Raw genomic sequence first — 23,330 nt, forward strand, 5'->3', positions numbered from 1 at the left:
TTGTCTATGCAAGTAAGTAGTGAGAGAAACACTGAAAAGAAAGGCTAAAGGAAGGAAAAGGAACAGGACTGAGAAATACGAAGAGACTGCTTGAAGACGGAAAAAAGGAATGAGTAGGCGGGTACCTACCGAAATCCCCAGCCATGATTGCAAACGATGCAGCTGATCACTTCAGAATATTAGTTCAGAATTACAAAAGCATGGAACCGGTCAGAAGCGCATCTATCTGCTCTTTGGCTTCTCACCACACAAACCGGTAAAAAACCGGTTACGCGGCACCCGGTTATATTCTTCGGGTCCGTTCGCGGAGCGAACGCTGACGTCCCAGTGTAGACCTAAGCTTTAACCACAGTTGCGTTTCACGTCGTTTACACACGAAAAGCGTTCCGCGTACAGCAAAGCACAGCCGTGGTTCCGTACGACAGCCCGAATTTTCGCCGCTCAGCGGTGAAAAACTCAGTACACCACATACAGGCGAGTCGCGCGGGCGCCGCCATTTTCAGCGCAGTAACGCTGGGATCGTATTCCAGTGATAACAACCGCAGCCCTCACGAAACCAAATCGCGTCTTTAGTAACTCAGCTGCCGGCACTTCACAAAACGTACTGCTAACATCTAGACCCAAGCGCTGTCTCCAGCCGGGTCGCACTCGCGTGTTCAGCACGTAAACAGACACCATAACTGACCACACAGGCAGGTACCTCACAGCACCGCCGCGACAGTAACAATCTATAAACCACGGAACCCGGTACACCCCGCAAACCACTCCACAACTCTGTTTTTATACCTCGTAAATATCAGGGGAAAGCGCGAACGCAGTCCCCCACTATCACAAATTTTGCAGTCGAGTTTCCCACATTTGGGGAAATCGCAGGGGTCAGCAAATCCGAAGTGCAATGGATAAGCCTCACCCTGGGAAACCACCTTCGTGATCATGGTATCTCCTCTGCCAGGTAAGTATGAGTTTACTATGTTCTGCCCTGACACACCCTCAGGCGCCCTATACTGTACAGACACGGTCACTTTCCTCCCCGCAGCCCCGAGCCTTCCTGCCCCTTCCAGACAGCTGATCCATGCACTTGCAACCAACAGCCCTCGATTCGCTCCCATACCACGGGAGATCATGTGTCTTTCACCACCAGATCACGAACCAGCAGACCCTGCGCTGAGATATCTACATACGACACGCCCCATCCGTCAAGCCAACGGGAATTACCGCTCCCATCCAGCCACGCCCCGCCCTACTCCGCGCCTCCCTCCTCCCACGCCGTCCAGCCAAGCCTACCAGAGGGCGGGCGCCCTCTGGGGGAAGTGACGTCGACCGCTCGCTCTTTTCCTCCCACCCGCCCCCACCCGCCCCCCACCCGTTGGGGCCGTGCGCGCTTGGCTGGCTGCTTAATCTCTGTCCTGCCGAGCACCTGTCTGGCGGCCTGCTGAAGCCTGAGCACCTTTTGGGAACTGTAACGGCTTTCAATGCGCAGAATAGAGAACATTCAGGAGTCCAGGGAAACCGGTTCCTTTCAAATCCAGTTGTCTTTGTGATGTACTATTGTGTGTACGTCTAGTAAAACGCATTAACCATTATGACTGGCGGTGAACTCTATTCCATTCTTGAAAGTTCAATTTCGTTCATCGGAAATTTCATTCCTTTTATTCCCCGTCTTCAGGTGTTGTTTTGACTCTGTCCTTGAACAGATTTGAACACCTATCTGCTACCCTCTGACTTCGCAGTCAAATACCTTCTTTAACACAGGTTCATTTGTTATCACTACGCGAGTCATAATTTTACCTTTCTCTGTAAATTATTTTTATTAATTATTATTTATTTATTTATTTATTTTGTGGTACGCGGGCCTCTCACTGTTGTGGCCTCTCCCGTTGCGGAGCACAGGTTCCGGATGCGCAGGCTCAGCGGCCACGGCTCACGGGCCCAGGCGCTCCGTGGCATGTGGGATCTTCCCGGACTGGGGCACGAACCCGTGTCCCCTGCATCGGCAGGTGGACTCTCAACAACTGCGCCACCAGGGAAGCCCTTATCTGGCTTTTTGATACACTTTCTCATCCCTTCTAATACACACTGTATCATGTGTTTCCTGGCTTCTGTTCCCTCCCGGGAATTATAACTCCAACAAGGCTTCTGATTTGGGACTGTGTCTCCACCCATAACAAAATGTTCAGGCTGGTCCCTGGCAAGCTGGTCAGTGTGCCCCTGTGCTGCTGCCCAATTCTGTTTTTCCTCACGGGCACAGAAAGTTGATAGGACTGTTTGGACATCCTTCCAAGTTAAATCGAAGGCCACAGTTAGGGCCTGAAACCCTTCAACAAACTTACTAGGGTGTTCAGAAAATCGGCCCGTTCTCTGTTTGCATTGGGCTAAATCGGTTAAAGAAAAGGGCACATGTACTCCGATTGTCCCTTTGCCATTGACACTTCCCTAAGAGGACATCCTTTTCCCGATCCTGGGTGATAGGAAGTTCCACTATGAGTTACTCCGGAGTGACTAGTCTCTCCCTCCTGGGGTAACAGCGGGTATAAAGGGACATAGGAAGGTGGAGTTTGGGATTGGTCAGAGGATCTGGAGAAGTAGGTGCCTCCGGAGAAGCAGGGGAAACTTGGCTCCCCGCGCCCCACCCCCACCCCCGGGAGCTGGGGAAGCTTAGAAGGGGATCATCTAAAATGTCAGGAGTGCTTTCTGATTCCCCAGGCTTTTGATTACAGGAGTCACATAGAGCAGGCTTTTGGTAAAGGACTATGAAGGCTTGGATATATGGAATCTCAGTCCATTTTCCCATCTTGCGACAGTAAAGATCCAATTGCAAGATGGTATTGTAATTTAGAGACCAATTTTCAGGCCATTTAACTCCATCCCCACCCCCACCCCCCCAACTTATATAAAGTCCAGGCCGTGTTACGGTAGAGTTTAAGTATTTTCCTTTTCAGCCCATCTATTTAAAAAATTTTCCAGTTTTTAAGGATACATTCCAGAGGTATTTCTTCTGGCTTAGAACAGGACCTCCCATGCTGAGTAACCTGCAACTGAGAGCACTCCTAGAAATGAAGTCTGGCGTCCCAGAGACATTTTACCAGGAGGCTTCTGTTGAAAGCGGGTCGGAGTGTCCTCTGAATACACTTCTTACCTAATGGAATTTTGAGCGTCGTCTACTCTCCCATCAATTCCTAACCAGAATTCTCAGGTCGACCCAGTCCCTTGCGTGAGGGGTCCCCGATAGGGGACGTTTGAACCAGTGCCAGTGCATTGCCAGGACTCTCCTTGAGGAGGATCTGTTGTCTATAAAGCTTATGTCCTATAACAAGTTTCCCTATGTTGGGGTGTATTCCTTGAGATTGAGCATTTATAAAGCCTAGGATGTGGGCTGCTTGGAAGTGGCGAGCCCAATAGGTAGTCTGTAAAGGTATGGGCTGCCAAGGCCTGGAGTGAAGAGGGTCCTAGAGGTGCAAAAAGGAACTCCTACAGGAATTGGAGTTGGGTGCAATGGAAAATGTCACGGAGGGGTCAGGACCCGAAGGCCTAGAGGTGGGAGTATTCCCACAGGGGATTTTTTGGACATAGAGTAAGGTGAGAGACTAGACAGCAAAAGAACCCAAAACCCTTTCTCCTATCTGTTTGGCAGCTGCAATAAGATTGGGGAGAGCCTGATGATTCCAGCTGACACAGGCAACAGCGAGTTTGGACAATGTTTCCCATGTAATTTAACATATCAAATGAAACCAGTATGTTTAGGATCTCTCTTTGGGATGTTCCAGGTGCCCTTTGAAGCACCCCAAAGTTAGCTGGAGGTCAAAAGAACTTTAGTTAGAATTTGATACTTGGGAAGTCTGTCAAAAATCTCAAAAAGTTTTAAAACACCTGGTCAGATAGAATCAATCGTAGGTTGCTATGATACAATTATTCCTTGACCTAAGGTGAAAAAAAAGATTTCAAAAATAAATACAGATCTGGGACTTCTCTGGTGGTCCAGTGGTAAAGAATCCTCCTTCCAATGCAGGGGATGTGGGTTTCATGCCTGGTAGGGGATCCCACATGCCATGGGGCAACTAAGCCTGCACACGACAACTACCGAGCTCGTGCGCCTCAGTGAAAGAGCTCATGTGCCACAAATTACAGAGCCCACGCGTTCTGGAGCCCGCGCACCACAATTACAGAGCCCATGCGCCACAACTACGGAGCCCAGTGCTGCAACTACTGAAGCCCGCAAACCGAGAGCCCTTGCCACCATAATCAGAAGTCCGCGCACTGCAATGAAGAGTAGCCCCCGCTGTCCACAGCTAGAGAAAGCCCGCATACAACAACAAAGACCCAACACAGCCAAAAATAAATAAAATTTTTTTAAAAAAGAAAGAAAGGCTATTAAATAGTCTCTCCAAATTTTGGTAACTTGAAACTAACTTATATGATAGTGATAGGGACAGAGTAAAGGGACAAAGTAGGTAATTAAATAGTTAATCCCACCAGGGGTTTGTTGGTAAAGAAAAAAGTATGGGAGACCCCCGAAAGTTAATGATCACTCAAGAAAGCGGGTTTGCTCAACCACAAAACCAAGCAGGCCTGCTTAGCAACAAAACCATGCAACAGAGCATGAGATATGCCCCAAAACAATAAAATAATCCTGGCATGAGAGCCACATCCTGCCCAGTGAGCTCAGTAAGTTAATGACCCCTAGGCCATGCTCTCTGCACACATGAAAAACAATAATTTATGGAAAAGTGACATTTCCAAATGAAAGACTCTCTTTTTACTTAGACCTAAAATAATTAACAAATGAACCTGTGTTAAAGAAGGTATTTGACTGCGAAGTCAGAGGGTAGCAGATAGGTGTTCAAATCTGTTCAAGGACAGAGTCAAAACAACACCTGAAGACGGGGAATAAAAGGAATGAAATTTCCGATGAACGAAATTGAACTTTCAAGAATGGAATAGAGTTCACCGCCAGTCATAATGGTTAATGCGTTTTACTAGACGTACACACAATAGTACATCACAAAGACAACTGGATTTGAAAGGAACCGGTTTCCCCTGGACTCCTGAATGTTCTCTATTCTGCGCATTGAAAGCCGTTACAGTTCCCAAAAGGTGCTCAGGCTTCAGCAGGCCGCCAGACAGGTGCTCGGCAGGACAGAGATTAAGCAGCCAGCCACGCGCGCACGGCCCCAACGGGTGGGGGCGGGTGGGGGCGGGTGGGAGGAAAAGAGCGAGCGGTCGACGTCACTTCCCCCAGAGGGCGCCCGCCCTCTGGTAGGCTTGGCTGGACGGCGTGGGAGGAGGGAGGCGCGGAGTAGGGCGGGGCGTGGGCTGGATGGGAGCGGTAATTCCCGTTGGCTTGACGGATGGGGCGTGTCGTATGTAGATATCTCAGCGCAGGGTCTGCTGGTTCGTGATCTGGTGGTGAAAGACACATGATCTCCCGTGGTATGGGAGCGAATCGAGGGCTGTTGGTTGCAAGTGCATGGATCAGCTGTCTGGAAGGGGCAGGAAGGCTCGGGGCTGCGGGGAGGAAAGTGACCGTGTCTGTACAGTATAGGGCGCCTGAGGGTGTGTCAGGGCAGAACATAGTAAACTCATACTTACCTGGCAGAGGAGATACCATGATCACGAAGGTGGTTTTCCCAGGGTGAGGCTTATCCATTGCACTTCGGATTTGCTGACCCCTGCGATTTCCCCAAATGTGGGAAACTCGACTGCAAAATTTGTGATAGTGGGGGACTGCGTTCGCGCTTTCCCCTGATATTTACGAGGTATAAAAACAGAGTTGTGGAGTGGTTTGCGGGGTGTACCGGGTTCCGTGGTTTATAGATTGTTACTGTCGCGGCGGTGCTGTGAGGTACCTGCCTGTGTGGTCAGTTATGGTGTCTGTTTACGTGCTGAACACGCGAGTGCGACCCGGCTGGAGACAGCGCTTGGGTCTAGATGTTAGCAGTACGTTTTGTGAAGTGCCGGCAGCTGAGTTACTAAAGACGCGATTTGGTTTCGTGAGGGCTGCGGTTGTTATCACTGGAATACGATCCCAGCGTTACTGCGCTGAAAATGGCGGCGCCCGCGCGACTCGCCTGTATGTGGTGTACTGAGTTTTTCACCGCTGAGCGGCGAAAATTCGGGCTGTCGTACGGAACCACGGCTGTGCTTTGCTGTACGCGGAACGCTTTTCGTGTGTAAACGACGTGAAACGCAACTGTGGTTAAAGCTTAGGTCTACACTGGGACGTCAGCGTTCGCTCCGCGAACGGACCCGAAGAATATAACCGGGTGCCGCGTAACCGGTTTTTTACCGGTTTGTGTGGTGAGAAGCCAAAGAGCAGATAGATGCGCTTCTGACCGGTTCCATGCTTTTGTAATTCTGAACTAATATTCTGAAGTGATCAGCTGCATCGTTTGCAATCATGGCTGGGGATTTCGGTAGGTACCCGCCTACTCATTCCTTTTTTCCGTCTTCAAGCAGTCTCTTCGTATTTCTCAGTCCTGTTCCTTTTCCTTCCTTTAGCCTTTCTTTTCAGTGTTTCTCTCACTACTTACTTGCATAGACAAAAAACAGCAGTTCTCTTTCAGTCTTCAGTTTGCACGAGACCTGCTTCACTGGCCTGGCAAGTTAAGAAATTACCTTCACATCCGTTTTCGTTAAGTAGCCGCAGGAGTTGTACATAACATTTTTTCATTTACTAAGGGGTAGTTTTAGTTTTTTCCCTATTGAACTACAGTTTAGGAAAAAACCCCAGGCCCAGCGTTGGCAGTTGTGGGCTTTTCACAAACTCCTTTCCCAGGATGTGGTATTCCCTTGCTTCACCGTCACTGCCGATCCACGAAGTCCTGGCAAACAGAATCTGCTGGGCCAAACAGTCAAGGTAGGACCATGGACGAAAAGACTGTCGCCCCCGCGTGGCTACCTCGGGGACGGCACTCCTAGATCCGCTCAGCTCCGGAAGCCTCTGCGACCCGTGGGGGTGCTGTCAGGGAGAGGGGGAGTGAAGATGGGCGAGTGGAGATGGAGATGGAGGTGGGGGAAGGGGTGATACTTAAGGGTAGGTCTAAAGAAAACTAGGTCCAAAGAAAACTAACTGAAAAGCACAGGACCCAGGTCGAGTATGTAGATCATTGGAAGTGAAAGTAAAAAACAAAAGTGCTCTTCTCCCCAGCAGCGGGCGTTTTCCCTGCTCAAATATAAAATAGCTGAACCAAGACGAAAGTTAACTTTCAATGCCCTACTGATGAGAGAACGGGTTTTTAGAGTTTTTAACAGATTTCCTTAGTCTCAAGGTTGTCCACAGTATTATGCTCTGGATCCCGGATCGAGGAGTTTCTGACCAAAAGAAGCCGAACAATAAATACCGGGACTAGGAACTGCTTGGATATTGGTTTCCAGGCCTATCAGACATAGCGAGGTTATTACGAAGACATTGGGTTGCCTCTGGGGTTAGGAGCCCAACCTCGCGGGGGGGGGGCAGGTGCTCCGGGGGAGGGCTCCTTTTCAGTCCTGGTGCCTTCTGTTGGAGCTTGGGCCAACTCCGATTTGCTAGGCCGATTTTGCAAGCGTCATATGAAAATAATATTACGTACTTCGTGAACTTGTGTAGATTAAATGAGATAATCTAATAACACACCTAGCATAGTGTGTGGCTTATATTAAGTATGTCCTGATAGGAAACAATCAAAGATAAGCCTGCACTTCAGGTTTTTGTAACATTTGAATACATTTTGTATTTGCGGATGTAACATCTATTCACAAAATAAATTCGTATTAAAGAAGAAAAGATTTTATATGGAATTTATGAAACATATGCCCACAAACGGGACTTGTTTATAGCAGCTTTGTTCATCAATGCAAATGTCCAGCACGAGGTGAACGGATATAATTGTGATATATTCATTCAAAGGAATACTAACTACTCTTTGATGAAATGAAACAGATTCCTGATACAGGGCCCCGATATGCATTACTCCCGAAAACATCATGCTGAGTGATGAAAAGAGTACATAGTCTGTGGTTCCCTTTATGTGAATTTCTGGAACAGGCAAAACTAATCCATAGTGACAGGAACTAGATCACTGATTTCCTGGGACAGGAAGTGGTAGGGGGATCGACGGCAGAGGACATTTTGGAGTACTTGAAATGTTCTTCCTTCTTGAACAGGGTAGTGGTTACGTGGGTACATTCATCTGTCAAAAGTCATCAAACTTGAAATGGATGCATTGTATTATTTTCAAACTACAACTCGAGAAATTTGATTTTAAAAAGTAATAAGAAGAATCATTCCAAATTTTAATGTCTTAATTATTATCATTATTATTATTAGCCTTAGAGGGTTCTTTTAGAAAAGTCTCTCTCTGTGGTAAACAATTTGATTGAAATTTCAGCAATTTCTTCATTTTTGTATCTTTTTCTTCCATTAACTTTATGCACTATTAAATTGCATACTTTAAAATAAAACTAGAATCTATAAGAGCTCAATTTTATAAAAACAAATATAGATATAGATATACCAAAATGACTCCATCAATATTTAACTACCTTAACAGAGGTTATTTTTGAATTTCAGATGTTTCAAAATTTTACATATTTGCATTTTCTGCATCATTTGAATTTTACATAATAAGCATATATAATTTTTGCAAAAATTAGAGTAACTTAAAAATAGAATCGAAGAAAAATACGTAAAGATGTTACCAGCAGTTAATTCCAGGAGGTGGGACTATGGATGGCTGCTTATTTACTTCTTTATATATATATATTTAACATTTTTAAATTTAAAGAAAATGAATGACCTGGAAGTGAAGGAACAGAATAGCTATGGAAGAAGTATGGCGTAGGTGAGAGGAAAAGATAAAGGGAAGGAAAAATCTAGTTCTGGCAGGAATTGTGTTTAAGTTGGAGATGTGCGGGGAGCAGCTGTTGGGATAAGAAGGATGTTTGGGAGGCAGGTGGGTCATGAGGATATTTAGGACAGTTTTATGCCCGTTACGTGACTCCTCCTTAGTGTTTTTTTCAAAAGAAATATACAGACTTAAATTTCTTGTCAAGCATCTTTACCATTTTTGTTCCTCTTTGATTGGGAGCGTATCTTGTGGAGCCAGGCGGGCTTCCGTTCAGATTCCTGCTTTCAAATCCCGCTCACTGACTGAGCGATGAGACAAGTTACTTAACCTTTCCACGCCTCAGTTTTCTCATGTGGGAAGTGAGGACGATGATATGATATAGGCCTGTTGAAAGGATCAAATGAGTAAACCCATGTAAAACTTGTAGACTATGCCTGGGCACACGGCACTAACATGTAATCATTGAGTGTAAGCTCTTGTGTTTTGGGCACAGCACTGCATAAAGACTCGGTGGGATTTTATTTAAGTTACTGATACTTTTGAGTGGCTGTGGACCCTCCTAGAGAGAGTAAAGCAATCCTCTCTGACCAGCAGTAACCTCCTGGGCCGGGAGGATCTGCAAGTATATTAGCTCATGTGATCAGCTCATCAAAAGGGGAATAATGGTCCAATTCCTTGCTTCAAGAATGCCCCAATGTAAAAAAAATAAAAATCATGATTTTACAGTGGAAAACATTTCTACACATGACACAAGACCCAGAATTTTAAAAGAGTGATACATATGACTACATAAAAATTTATATTCAAAATACAAGCAATGAACTTTAAAAATATCATACATGTGGTACAAAGTTACATATGCCCCAAAACTTGTTATGGGAAACAGTAGTCCCCTGATCCCATCCCACATTTCTTTTTTTCCAGGGATAACCACTTTCAACTCACATGACCTACTGTTTGGCTATTTATCTCCTTATCTCTAAATAAATATTGAGACTCTGATTTTCCAGTTTCCCACCCCAGGCCCTGCAGACCGGCCTGCAAAGGGAAGAGTGGAGTTTGTGTGTTTCCCTACCCGCCAGTCGTCTCCAAGGCAGCCGCCAGGACTTCCACTGGCTTGCACACCAACACAGCCCACCTCACCCCTCCAAACCCAACGGCGAAGGAAACTTTGCAAGAACAAATGCCAGGCAAGCAGCTTGGCGATTTGGGGTGGAACCGGGTTCTCGGGCAGGTCGGTAAAGGGTGGGAGCGCTCCAGAGTGAGGAGCTGTGGTCGCCCAAACCCAGCGACTGCCCCCGCTGCAGTGCCCGCCCAGCTCCTCTCCCTTCCAGCCCCTTTCTCCCTTCTGTGTCATTCTCTCCTCTTTCCTGCTCTTGCCCTTCCTCGGATCTTTTCGCCGGCCTCACACCTTTCTCGTCAAGTCCTCCAAAGACAGCTGTGTCGTTCGGTCCTTCGTAACCTCTGAAAGTTCCAAAATCTCAAACTCAGAGAGATGCTCCTTAGCACCTGGAAGAGAACGTTTTAATTAGCTATTCAAGTCCATCACAAGCCTCATCCATACGTTTCTACCGAGCAGTAGAGGACAAAAGTGTTTCCATCCGGTCACGTCCTGGGGCGTCTTCTCGGTGGAGCAGAGTCGCGGCAGGACGAAGGGGCGCCGGCCGGTCCCGGACTCGGAGCGGCCCCGGCTCGTCTCACCTTTGGCCCCGGAGGAGCCGGGCCGGGCGGCCGTGGGTCAGGGACTTGGGGTCTCCTCAGACGCCGGAATCCGCGGCCGGGGCTCCCCTTTCTGGCTGAGCTTGGAAAGAAAGGACGAGGTTTCCTGGAGTGAAGGTTCAAATCTTAGCCTAACAGCGGCTTTTCGTGTCCAACGGAGACTTAGGAGCGAGCAGTTCTGAATAAAATGGGTATAAACTGGGATAGGATCCATTGATATTCGGAATAATAAATAGGGCACCTGAATACAATACAGTACTTCCCATCCAGGTCTGGAACCCTCGACCCGAAAGCTAAGACGCTGTCACCCTGGCTGCTCAGCGACGTCACAGCCCCGCACCGCGACCCTTTACTCACAGGGACCAGCGCGCAGTTAGTTACAGGACGTGCGGTGCGAACCCCTCTCGCGGGGCAGGAGTCAGTGGGCGCAGCCTCTGCCTTTTGCCCCCGAGACCCAGGGTGACCCGACGAGGGGGTGCCACCGGCTCGGTCGCTGCGCCCCTGGGCGGCGGGGCCGGGGCCTCCGGTGGCCAGCGACGGGCAGAGTCGCCAGGGTCCAGCGGGGACGCCGCGGGCTCGTCCCCTCACCTGCCCTCCACGTCCGCGTGGACCGCGCGGACCGCGCCTCTCCGGGACGCGGGAGCGGGAAAGCACGTCCCATCTGAGGAGTAAAAAAGTCCTTCTTCTAACTAAGCAGAAAGGTCCCACCGAGATTTGAACTCGGATCGCTGGATTCAGAGTCCAGAGTGCTCACCATTACACCATGGAACCTGCTCGAAACGTGCTCGCTCTATGCCGCCAGAGATGGGGAAGTACTTATTTAGCCTCCACGCGTCCCAGCGATAATCCCAGGGCATTTCTTCTACGGTCCCGACAAGACTTGAATACGGTTGACCCGCGTGGGTGGTCCTCCGTCTTGCTTTCTCTCTGCTCCTCTCCTTTGATTGACTTCTCTCAGTTCACTTGCACCTCAGAAAACGAGGTAAAATCCACTTTGGGCTTCGGGCCAGGGAAGAGCCCCTGAAAGTCTCCATCATAAACCACATATTCTGCCTCAGTTTGCCAGAGTGTCCCATCCTGAGGTAAAATTTCTGCAGATAATAGTGTTACTTTTCTTCGCCTTCACACTTTTCCCATTGCCCAGAGAGGGCAGACGATTGTCAGCGCAGGACTTGGGACTTCCTGGGTCCCTTGGCTACACAGCACCGATGACACTCCAAAGCTGCCACCACCTCCTACGTGTAATATATAAAGTGTGTCCGCAGTGGAATGGGCATGGGAGGCAGGAGACCTCTCCTTTTCTTCTTCATACACTTCTGATGAAGGGGGGCTAAGTTTTTCTTACCACTGTAGATTTGTTAGATTTACCGCGCAAGTAAAAATTAACGTTTACACCAAACACTGAGACAAACCAGGCCATACTCACCAGGGGTGACTCAAAATCAACGACATGCTGTGGAGGCCACAAGGCAGCGCTCTGACACTTCGGCAGTCACAGACTCTTTCCTCACAGCGTGGGCAAGTCAGTTTCATTCCAATTTCTTAATATATCATGACCCAGAAGTCGCACGGCTTAAAAGAAGTGTACACATACCCAGGTACCCAAGAGCACTCATTGCTGGGTCATAGAGCACGTGCCTCCGAGTTGTCTGACAGTGTATACAGTATTTATGTACACAAAATACCACCACACTAAATATTCACATGTGTAATAGGTATAAGTCCACACTATGTCTCAAAATAATAATCTGCGTTATTTCATTTCCCCTTTACTTCTTCATTTTCTCCCAAAGCCATTCCTCCCCTTATCCAATACACAGAACAGAAAAATTCGCATTAAAAGAAAAGAGCCGTCGGCCAAAAAACAGAGTCAGTAAGATGCCCAGTGTTGCTGGGAGACGTCCCAGGGACTGGACAAGAGTTGACTCAAGGAGGAAGGAGGCCCTTGTTACCAGGAGGAAGTTCACAGCACCGGGCTGAGGAGAAGATGAAACTTCCTTCTGGAAAATCAAGAAGCTGGGCGGCAACAAACAACACGAAGCGCTCCTCCAGGAGAACTTCAAGGTCAGTCAAGGTTTATGAGTGCAAGGACCACAAGGGGTCTCTGGCTGATACAGGAAGAAAAGAAATCCGTGGAAAGGACGTTGAGGGATCACAGAATGGCCGGGAAACCCGGAGCGTCCTGCTGAGTGCCAGACCCTGTTCTGGGCGTGGGGACGCAGGGGCGACCATCACGGCGACTGCTGCCGTTGTGGAAATCGCGTGACGGACACAGGAAACCAAAACACCACACGGGCCCCCGGAGGCCTCTCGGGAGGGTGGGCAAAGTCACATTCATTGGGTGTCGGCGAGGAAACCGGAAGAGCCGTCATGGATGCCCACCGGGAGTTCAGCTATCCTTGGACCCCATTCGGTTCAGGCGCGGAGGGTCCCGGCCCGGGCTCCGGGTGTCTCCGGGGGCGCTGGCATCTGAGGCGAGTGAGGGGCAAGGCGGGGTCAGGCCATTCTGCTGCCCTTTTAGTTTCGGATAAGGCACCTGAGGCACCAGTTTCAAACAGGATAAAGAACATCATTCATCGCTCTAAACTTTCCGTTTTTCCGAGGCTTTCGAACGGGCACCGTTCTCCTGCGGGACAGGCGGCACATCCTGGGAATTAGTAAGTGTCTACTGCAAAGAGAGTCCAGAAAAGGCATGGGCTGTTGTCTCTGTGGCGCAATCGGTTAGCGCGTTCGGCTGTTAACCGAAAGGTTGGTGGTTCGAGCCCACCCAGGGACGGTGGGAGAGTTTTCTTTTCTTTTTTCTTTTTCCCCAGAACCCATCCAGCGTTTTCGGTGCTGAATACCATTCCAGGTGTTCCATGCTGATTATTACCTGTACATCTGCTCCCACAAAGTTTACCGAACTGTCTTCGGGGTCCTGTCCACCTCACCACTGCTGCCAGTCTTGGGCCACCCCGACTTCCCAGCTCTATTGTCTGTCGTCTCTACTGGACTCCATACTTGCCTAACTCACGACCTCCTGAAAGAGATCAAGGAAGCCACGGTCTGGTGGGATAAAGTCTTTATTCTGCCAAGTCTGTAGACTTGGACAAGAAAGTTATATGTTATGTGCCTCAAATTTTTCATCTCTGAACGTTAGTACTTGTTCTGTGAATGATGTTATAAGTGAGCTCATGATCATAATTCTCCTCTGCATTGTTTCTGATAAAGGCCTTTCTTCCATGGTTGTGTATTACTTGGTTTCATGGTTTCACGATGACGAATATGCTGCAACCATCATTATTGTACACACACCTCTGACCACTCGTGCAGGTGTTTCCATAGCGTAGAGAACTGGAAGTGCAAGTGCTACCTTTAGTGTTTCTATGCTTCTAATGTTGGTAAATGCTTCAAATTTTCCTTCCACAGAAGTGGGACTGAATCATATTCCATTTTATTTTCCAGTCTTTCAATGTCCCTTTCTTCATTTACTTGCCAACACAGCAATCTTTGTATACATCTCTGTATGATAGTCTAACTAATAAAGGGAGCAGTGCCCTCCCGACATAACTAAGGGGAAGGACAACAGAGGGACATTTTGGGCATTACACAGAGATATTCTATTGCATATGTTCGAAAGCTCAACATTCAATAGTTTTAAAATCCTCCAAGAACTGTAATTGTTTTCTCTGCTGACCTAGTCAACAGGGTCCAGAGAAGACTACCCAGAATGACCTCTTTGATAACGTCCTGCCAAGCAACTTATCCAAAGAGAAGAATCTCGCTGATCCCAGAGGTTTTTTCCTTCTCCCGTTTTCTCTTTTATTTATAAATTTTGCTTATACTTTTAATTTGATGAAAACAATCTAATGCCTGTCCTTCCTCGTATAAAAAGGGGAATTAGCATGGGAATAAGTGTTTCTGTGTTATTCCTTGTCAGTTTTTTGTTTGTTTCTTTGTTTCTGTGTTTTTTGGCTGTGACTATAAAAGTTAGCCCATCTAAGGCACATCGTGGGAGCCAACAGAATCCTGCCCCCCCCCCCACAGGTTCCTGCTTCAGACCTGGACCCTTAGAGTTATTAGCTCATGTTTGCTCTGTTCTGTTAAATCTCATGTGCAGAAATTGAGCATTTTGGCTTTTTCATACTGTGTGGTTACTGAACAAGGATTTTCTCTCTCTCTCTCTCCGTCTCATTTGTGCATCACTAATTTCTCTTCTCAGTGCGGGATTCTGGTTTTAATTCTAGGAAGTGAACTTCTGGGGATAATCCCTGTTGGGGGGTGGTTTACAGGGATCTATTCCCTGTTAGGTAGAAGATGACAGCTAATCTGGACCATGAGTCTTTCTTGTCTGATGCTTGTCCTGAGGATTCTGGTATTTCCTGGTATGTGACACCACAGCAGTGAGAAGCTGTCCACCTCTTGTCTTTCCTCTATTTGGTAAAAACCGCGTGGGCCAAGGCAATCCTTGTCAATAACTGCAAAAGTGTAGTAGCTACAATAAGGATGATCTTAATATGCAATGGTTCCCTCAAAAGGAGCTCCACAGTAATAAGGGGATTAATACAGGAAGAATATTGAATTTTTAGCATGGAATACGCAGCTTTCTTTCATTGGTATACTCAAGTTTCTAAATAACTGAAAAAAGTCAAACAAATGTCCTTTAGGGATTACTTAAATCAGACTACAGAAAGCAGAGGAAAGACATTTATATCATTACAAACAAGCAACAAAGCCAGCAACATGAGCACTTGTGACAACCCTACAAGTCAAGAGTTAAAGTTTCCAGAACTGTAAGCCAGTTCAGTCCTTAATACAGATGGATGAGGAGCACTGACGTCATGCACAGATACATACCCTGGAGACTCAAAAGCATATCACAGAAGCACTCCGATTTTCACTAACGAGCTTCCTTCAAAGACCTAATGTGGCTTACTTATTTCATTTTGTTTCCCTCACTGTTAGTTGCTGTTAATACATATCGTTGCCTCTGCTTTCACCTTAAATAATGCGCACTAGTTTGATGAATTTTTTCCCCTTTAAATATATTTTCTCAGAAACAAAACAATATACTTTCTATTCCTTGGGATAGAATAGACAAATTGGGCCTCTAAAAATTTAAATTAATTAAAAAGTAATTTCCCAATTAATTTCAGAATAGTAATAATCAGTTATGTAAATATAAAATAAGAAAATTAAGAATTTCTGGGAAAAATGCATTACTACTTATGCTTTCAATGCGGTATGTATGTGAGGAAAAATTTTGTTGTTGAATTGGTGACAAGGAACTATAACAGATTTAACTGTAGATTAAATTAATGGTCTTGATTACTGGGAAGAACAGTGAGAAACGAAGTGAAATTGATTACAAAGACGACCGTTAATTCTTTTAAGCAATTTAAATAATTTATACATTTTATATATAATGACATTTAAAATGTTTATGTCATGTGGTGTGTTTTTATCGAGGTTACTCAGAAAACTTAGATTGGTTTAATACTTTTGGTCTAAAAATGACTATATATATTTTTTCAGATTATCTTATAATGTAGAAAATAATGGTGGTATAATATTATGGTACGTAAGTCTAGGCTTTATTTTGTCTTGAACATCTGAGTTAAGTTGGACTTCTTAAATTTCTTATACTGGTTGTACCAGTTAAATAAGGAAACATATTCAGGAAGATTTCAATGTCATTGAAAAAATCATTAAAATTTATGTGTTGAAGTATATTAAATATACTAGTCAAGTACATTAAATATACTAATATCTTTAAAGAGGAATGAATACTTGTAATTCCAGAAACCAGACGACTCAATTATTCCGCTTACAATTTCTGGTAAACATTTTTAGGTGTCATCTAATATGTGATTCCATATATACGAATATATGATTCCAACATTCTCAGGTTCCAACATGTGTCAGCTTAAATTACAAATTCAAGATTTACAGTTAACTTTAATCCTTTGACTAACATTAAATTGATTTAATTAACGAATCATCTTTGGTTGCCTGCAAATTCTCTCTGTCTTTGTCCTTCCCGTTTGCCCTGATTTCCTGATAGGTTGGCTGACAACAGCGCTTTCGTTGGGGAATGCTGTTGTTTTCTGGGTTCACATATATTTCTATATTTTGTAGGTTTGCGGCTGGTGCTGTGGCTATTCTTATGTGTCCCCTTGACAAAAGTTCAGTAGCGTGGCTTGTGTTTTCACTGCTCTGACACGGCAGAATCATAACCTTAATGCTGCGTACTGCACAGCCTCTGAAACCTTCTCAATCGCCTCCTTGCTTCTCGTTACACATTCATTTTCGCATGGCCTTTGCTTTTTATCACAGCAAGCACCAAAATCCAGCTTTGCACGGAAATGATATCATTGAAAAAAATGTAGGATAATCTAATGTTGGCAGATTTTACTATGTAAATTACACCTCAATAAAGCTTACTTTTAACAAAAAAGGACAAACAAAACCAAATGTTGACAGGATGGAGAGCACTGGAAATTCTTATTCATTTCTGGAAAGGGTATAAAAAAGTTCAACAGGTTGGAAGAAAATTTGGCAGCATCAGCTGAGGGTCATCCATACACAGTTATATGCTGTGGCCCAGAAATCGTACCTTTAGCTGTGCTACACCTTTGACCTGTGCTCTCCAATATGATAGGGACAAGCCACATGTAGCTACTGAACACTTGAAAGTTGCTAGGGCCACAGGTTGTAAGGATAATATTCTGATGTAGTAAGTCTCCTAAAGCGTTAAAATAGATTAAACTAGAAAAATCAAAATTCCTTGTGACAGGTTTGAAAACTAATAAAGGGAAACGTCACTAAAATGAAGTTGGGAGACCAGAAGTGGGAGCTCTCATGGGGTACCACTCAAGTTCAAAGACAGGAAGTATCGTCAATTATAGACCCAGACAGAAGAAGCATCAATAGGAAAGAATCATGGATTACAGGCCCCAACAGTAAAACATGTACGTTGCATCTCCTGCAGGAAACCAGCAACTTGGCAATGAGAAACCGTCATCACCCTGAACTTTCACTTTTCTTCAAAGGGCTTGGTTTCAAAACAACCTCCCTCAGCTTCCTCCTCTTTCTGTTAAGTAAGGTTCCTTCCTGTCTTCTGTTTGTGGGACTTGCCTATGGCTTTTGCTATAGCTTGCTTGTCCTGAATTGCAATTCTTCCGCTATTCCTGAATAAACCCTTTTTGCTGGAAAAAAACAAAAAAAATCCCAACTTTTATATATTTTTACATTTATAAAGTTTTTACATTTATTTTGCTTCTTTGTTTTTGGCTGCGTTGGGTCTCCGTTGCTCGGCTATGGCTTTCTCTAGTTGCAGTGATTGGGGCCTACTCTTCATCGTGGTGGCTTCTTTTGTGGCGGAGGATGGGATCTCGGCGCGCAGGCGTCAGTAGTTGTGGCATGAGGGCTCAGTAGTTGTGGCTCACGGGTTGTAGAGCGTAGGTTCAGTGGCTGGGGTGCACGGGCTTAGTTGTTCCACAACACGTGGGATCTTCCCAGACCAGGACTTGACCCCGTGTCCCCTGCCTTGGCAGGCGGATTCTTAACCAATGTGCAACCAGGGAAGCCCCCAAAAGTATTATTTTTAAAGTCAACCCTGGCATTATTCTGCTGGAATGGGGTGCCCTAGAAAAATGTGTATATTCACCAAAAGTCAAAAAAAAATGTTCATACCTTTTCAGAATATCCTCAACTGGAAACAAGTGAAATGTCCAACAGTAGAAATCTATGTAGAGTTATATTCTTACAAGGAATACACAGAGAGAAAAATTAGTACGTGAAAAATAGGGTTAAATTTCATAGACATAATGTTGAGTGAAAGAAGTCAGACCCATGCCCCTCCAGGCCCCCAAACCCAGTGCACACCCTGTGAACCAATTTATGTGAAAGTAACAGGCAGAGAGGTTGGGAGGGGTATGTGCGTGATTCCTCTGAGCTCTTGCATGGGAAGAGTCATGAGGAAGCCTTTTGAGGTCTGGTCATTTTCCATACCTTAGTTATTCGGGTTGCTTCATCAGTTATTCACGTTGGTGTACACTGGTAATGCTTTGGGAACTGTACACTCTTTGTACTTTATGCATATTATGCCTCATTTTTAAAAAATTTAATGCCACTTGGTTATTGTTAAAGTGATGTTGATACTTTTTCTTCGGCTTTATCCTGGGCTAGGAGGAAAAGTAAGTTCAAAGTAGTTACTGGGATATTTTTGTTGTCCTCAGATTTTTGGCTTCCCTTCAGTATCGGATGTCTGACTACTTACTTATATGTTGCTCACAACCATGACCCTAAGCTGACATTCCACTGTTCATACTGCGGCAAAGAGAGAAGCAAGTGTTCATGATCAAATCTTGCTCTGTTAAGAATCAATATGAGTCAAGGAAGGGGGAGGGTATATGAAATTGAGAAATTCTGATGAGGAAAGTAGTTCAATTAGGCTTAAGTAACTCAGAGGTGCCAAAGGGAGGACACTGGTAGGTCGTCCACAAAGAACAGCCGCCACATTCACGTCACCACTAAACTCTGAAGAATTTTTGGAGCCTCCACACATAGCAAATGCGTTTACTTGATTAGTTCGGAACGTCACGAGATTAACCCGTCCAGACTAGGTGTTTGATGGCTTTCAGCTATCTGTTCCTCAAGGAAAGGGAAAACTCCTCTTTGTCAGGCTTTGTGTGTGTGTGTGTGTGTGTGTGTGTGTGTGTGTGTGTTTCCTCTCTTCTCTTTTCTGGCTCTTTTATAAATCCTGTCTTTTTTAATGACAACATCCTAATAACTGTCTCCCATTTTTATTAGGAACCATGTGAGCTAACTCAATCAAAATCACTTTACTACTTGAAGTAAGTCAGAAAGAGGGAAAGAAATATCGTATATTAATGCATATATGTGGAACCTAGAAAAATGGTACAGATGAACCGGTTTGCAGGGCAGAAAGAGAGACACAGCTGTAGAGAACAAACATATGGACACCAACGCAGAGAAAGTGGCAGAGGGGTTCGTGGTGCTGGGGTGAATTGGGAGATTGGGATTGACATATATCCACTAATATGTATAAAATTACTAACAAGAACCTGCTGTATAAAAAAATAAACAAAATTCAAAAATAATCTCTTTACGTATGATTTTCATGTTCACATCTGTATACACTCTATTGGTAGCTTTGAAATGTATTCTTGGGTGGAGACTGCCATGAAAAGGGAAAGTTTAGGCCTTTAATTGTTGGAAGATGGGTCCTTCTTAGTCTTTAAATAGACAGTTTCCACTTAGTATGTGTTTAACAAGCTCATCGTCATTCTCTCTGCGTCTAACGTCGTGGCTTCTCCAAAGGTCCCGTTTCCTCTTTCTCCTCTTCTTCTTCTTCATTTCATTAATTAGTTTGGGGAGTTTTGTAGGCCTACCTTTCAAACTTCTTTTCCTTTTGAAATCTTGGAGGTTGAACAAGGAAGGGATACAAATTTCAGTGAAGTTTCCTCAGATACCCGTGAGCATGGTGGCCAAGGGGAAGGGCTCTGGAGGCAAAGTGCCTGGGGCTGAGTGCTGGCTCTCACTGTCATGGGGGTGAGACCCTGAAAAGGTTAGCTCAGCTTTTCAGTGCCTCAGTGTTCTCATCTGCAATAAGGGTTGGTAAAGTCCTACACTATCCTCCAGGGCTGTTATGTGGACTTAGGAAGTTATTCCACAGTAAAGCACTGAGGAACAGTGCTGGTCACTCAGTAAAGCTTGAGAAAGCTGCTTTATCCTTATTATGAAGTCTTTTATTTCCCCTTCTAACTGTACCACTGCTGACCTTCAACATTCCCCAGAACAAATTACGATTGTTTAGATGACCTCTTCTCCCTCATTTTAGTGACCTGCATCTGGAAAACTGGTTGGTTTGGATGGTGATCTAACTGGTGATCTAAAGGCAGTGGGGGACTGCATCCAGCTTCATCAGATTCTTGGACCCTGGGCCTGCATGACGATTGTTTAGCTCATGGTAGACAATCTCTTGCACATGTTTCTATAGCAAGAGCTTTTCATAGATAGTCAGACATACCTTAAGTATTATAAGAAAAGTGCAAGTATGTACCAGAGACCTGTCTTTGGTTGTTGTTGTTTGAAGAAATCAAAGGAAGAAAATAGAATTTACCTGGAAGTTGTAGATTTCCTCCTTCAGTTTTGACGGGGTGTTTGTAGCAAGTTGGCATTCACCCTGAAAACGACTAAGTCAAGTGTGGATTAAAGGAATTCTGTTTGAAGGCTTTGGAGAAATGCAGCTGGGACCCACAGGATCAGCTCCAGAGAGAGAGAAGCTCACTCGAATGAACCTAATTCTCTACCTTTTCCCCTTAGGCCCAAAGGGCACTTGCGCGAACCCCCGGCTCCCGCGGCTTCTGGGAGCTGAGGAGTCAGTGGGGGCGACCCCTGCACTCGGGGGCACAGCTGTGGATCCGAGGACTCTGCGGTCGGTGCGGGAGCCCAAAGGCCGACTGTGGGAGGCTCGGGGGTCCTCCCTTCTGGGCAGGCACGGAACCCTAAAAGCAGGACCTCTCGGAAGCCGCAGTCTCCTTGCCTGAGAGGTCTTGGGGCTTCAAGGTCCATTCTTCAGTTTAAAAAGTTGGCGAGTAGGGCAGTGCTGGCAGGACCTACGGATTTCAGGGATGTGTCGCTGAGCTGTAGCACCTGCCGTGTTTCCGTAGTGTAGTGGTTATCACGTTCGCCTCACACGCGAAAGGTCCCCGGTTCGAAACCGGGCGGAAACAAACGTTCTTCCTTTCTGAAACTTTTACCTTCCCTTTCAAAAAAGCAAAACGGCCGAAAGGCAGGGGCTGAGGCAGCGGGCGCAGCTGCATTTTCCATCCCCAAGGGACAGGCCAGGAGTTCCGTTGCTGCCTGAGAGCCTGCTCAGCGCTAGGGGCCATCCCTCCTTTCTCCGTGAGTCACTGCGGAGTCCAGGCCACAGCCAGCTGACCCAAGTGCGCAAAGGACAAGGCTGACTTCGGCTCATTTTTACATCCGGAAATCCCCTCACCTCCTAAGCAGGCGCCTAAATCTCTTGCACATGTGCACGCGAGTTATGTCTCTGGAAACCAAGGAGTTCATCTCTGGCTTGGCTCACACAAGTTCATCCCTTCACACTTGGCTTTCCCCCATCTCGGCACACTTACGCAACAGTTTGATTTGCGTGACGAATCAAAAGAGACCGAACCCAACTGTGCACCGGGGACTCGAGCCAAAGACACGGAAATGAACAATGTCAGGCTCCCCTAACTGAGCTGGTCGCGGAGGGGAAGGAGCCCGTACCGGTGCCGTTAACCAGGAGAGCCCCCAGAGCCAGAGCAGACATCAGGAAGTGGACGGATCCGCCCATCACCTGCTGACATCCCAGTCGGCACCTGACTCAAGAGAAAACCGAGGTTCAGAAAGAGAGCATGACCTTGGCTCGGCAGCACAGAGCACTGAAGCTAGACCAGGACGGACCTTGTGTCCTGTCTCAGAGCCCACAGCGTCGCCCAAGACTGCAGATGTGAAGGGTGATGAGCAACCGGGCAAGGGCTGGGAGCCTTGCACAGCTGCATTCAGCCCTGGGCTTCTGGGAAATCTCCGTTCCTGCTCTCCGAGTCTCTGAAGTGGAATCTTTACTTTTAAAATTTTCATTTGGAGACTCTAAGTCGAGGCACCTCAGGGGTTCCCTGGTGGTCTAGTGGCTAGGATTCGGCGCTTTCACCGCTGCGGCCCGGGTTCGATTCCCGGTCAGGGAAGCCTTTTTTTCCTTTTTTTCCCCTTTAGCATCTCCACTGGCAGGAGTCTTCCTCTTCCTGCCCCGAACAGAGCTGTGTTTATTTCAAGGTTCAGATGCAGAAGAGCTTCTGCAGTGAGTCCCCAAATGCCGGTGAGTCCCGGCCTCAGGGTCCTTGACATCGCGCAGGCTGGAGAAGGTGAGATGTAATGAACAGCCTGGGCTGGCCAGCTCTCGCCTCGGCTCTTTTCTCCCTGCATGTTAGAAACCCGAAGACTTATTTACACAGTTTTCATCCCAAGAGCATCGAGGTCTCCAGTTCCGAAAATTCATGAAAAACCAAAACCAAAACCCTTTGAAACATACAAAAAAGTTGCAAGAGTAATAACATCGTATATTCTATACCTAAGTGCACAGTAAACATTTTCCCACGTTGGGTTTCTCACTCTCTCTCCGTATATAAGAATGGCGACACCACTTGAGAGTTCCTTGCAGACATCTCCACTCAAGATTGCTCCTTTCGTTTGGCGTGTCTCTCAAAGCCAGCTTCTGCGGGACTTGTCCTCCAAGACCAGGGGAAGCCTTTGTCCTCGCGGGGACGCCCCCTTGCCCTTTCAGGAACCTGAAATCCGTTCTCTTCAGGCTGTAGAGAAGCTTCAGGAGGACTTTTATTCAGCTCCCCCCGAAGTGCAGGCCAGGCACGTTCTGTGCTAGTAGGAATCCCCCCGGACCGGCTGCCCTCCGGACTCCTCCCGGTTGCCTTGGCGGGCAGTGGGGTCTTGGGTCAGCCTGAGCGCTGGAACCGCCTACTGGGGAAAGGCCGTTCAGGGAAGTGCAGCTGCCCCTTGGCTGTTGCCTGGGTCTCTGTGCCCTGCACGGAGCGTAAAGGGTTCTGACAGGACACAAAGGTGACGAATCCTTCCCTGTAGTGAGTGGGAGGATGAGAGGAGCAGATGGGAAATGCGTCAAAGGGAGGGGGAGTATTCTCAAGTGCTTGTCAGAATTCTCTGCATGGGTGGCTGCCCTATGATAATAGGGCTTAGTGTTGTGTTTTCCTGACCTTGACCCAGTCT

The 23,330-nt window shown here is 46.5% G+C and overlaps 1 long non-coding RNA gene and 5 other non-coding genes across 6 annotated transcripts; 4 read left to right on the forward strand and 2 right to left on the reverse strand.

Moving 5' to 3' along the window:
• Positions 1–797: 797 nt before the first annotated feature.
• LOC117309795 (U1 spliceosomal RNA) lies at positions 798–960 on the reverse strand. Its single transcript, XR_004524093.1, has one exon. It is a non-coding gene; the product is annotated as a U1 spliceosomal RNA (small nuclear RNA).
• A 4,618-nt stretch (positions 961–5,578) lies between these two features.
• On the forward strand, positions 5,579–5,742 carry LOC117309700 (U1 spliceosomal RNA). Its single transcript, XR_004524015.1, has one exon. It is a non-coding gene; the product is annotated as a U1 spliceosomal RNA (small nuclear RNA).
• Positions 5,743–10,018: 4,276 nt separating this feature from the next.
• Positions 10,019–13,765, forward strand: LOC117313007 (uncharacterized). Its single transcript, XR_004527501.2, has 2 exons — positions 10,019–13,198; positions 13,355–13,765. It is a non-coding gene; the product is annotated as an uncharacterized lncRNA (long non-coding RNA).
• On the reverse strand, positions 11,241–11,312 carry TRNAQ-CUG (transfer RNA glutamine (anticodon CUG)). Its single transcript has one exon. It is a non-coding gene; the product is annotated as a tRNA-Gln (tRNA).
• TRNAN-GUU (transfer RNA asparagine (anticodon GUU)) lies at positions 13,244–13,317 on the forward strand. Its single transcript has one exon. It is a non-coding gene; the product is annotated as a tRNA-Asn (tRNA).
• A 7,442-nt stretch (positions 13,766–21,207) lies between the features above and the next one.
• Positions 21,208–21,280, forward strand: TRNAV-CAC (transfer RNA valine (anticodon CAC)). The gene has a single exon. It is a non-coding gene; the product is annotated as a tRNA-Val (tRNA).
• The last annotated feature ends 2,050 nt before the right edge of the window (positions 21,281–23,330 follow it).

The sequence above is a fragment of the Tursiops truncatus genome, chromosome 1 (genome assembly GCF_011762595.2).
Source record: "Tursiops truncatus isolate mTurTru1 chromosome 1, mTurTru1.mat.Y, whole genome shotgun sequence".
Taxonomy (NCBI): Eukaryota; Metazoa; Chordata; class Mammalia; order Artiodactyla; family Delphinidae; genus Tursiops; species Tursiops truncatus.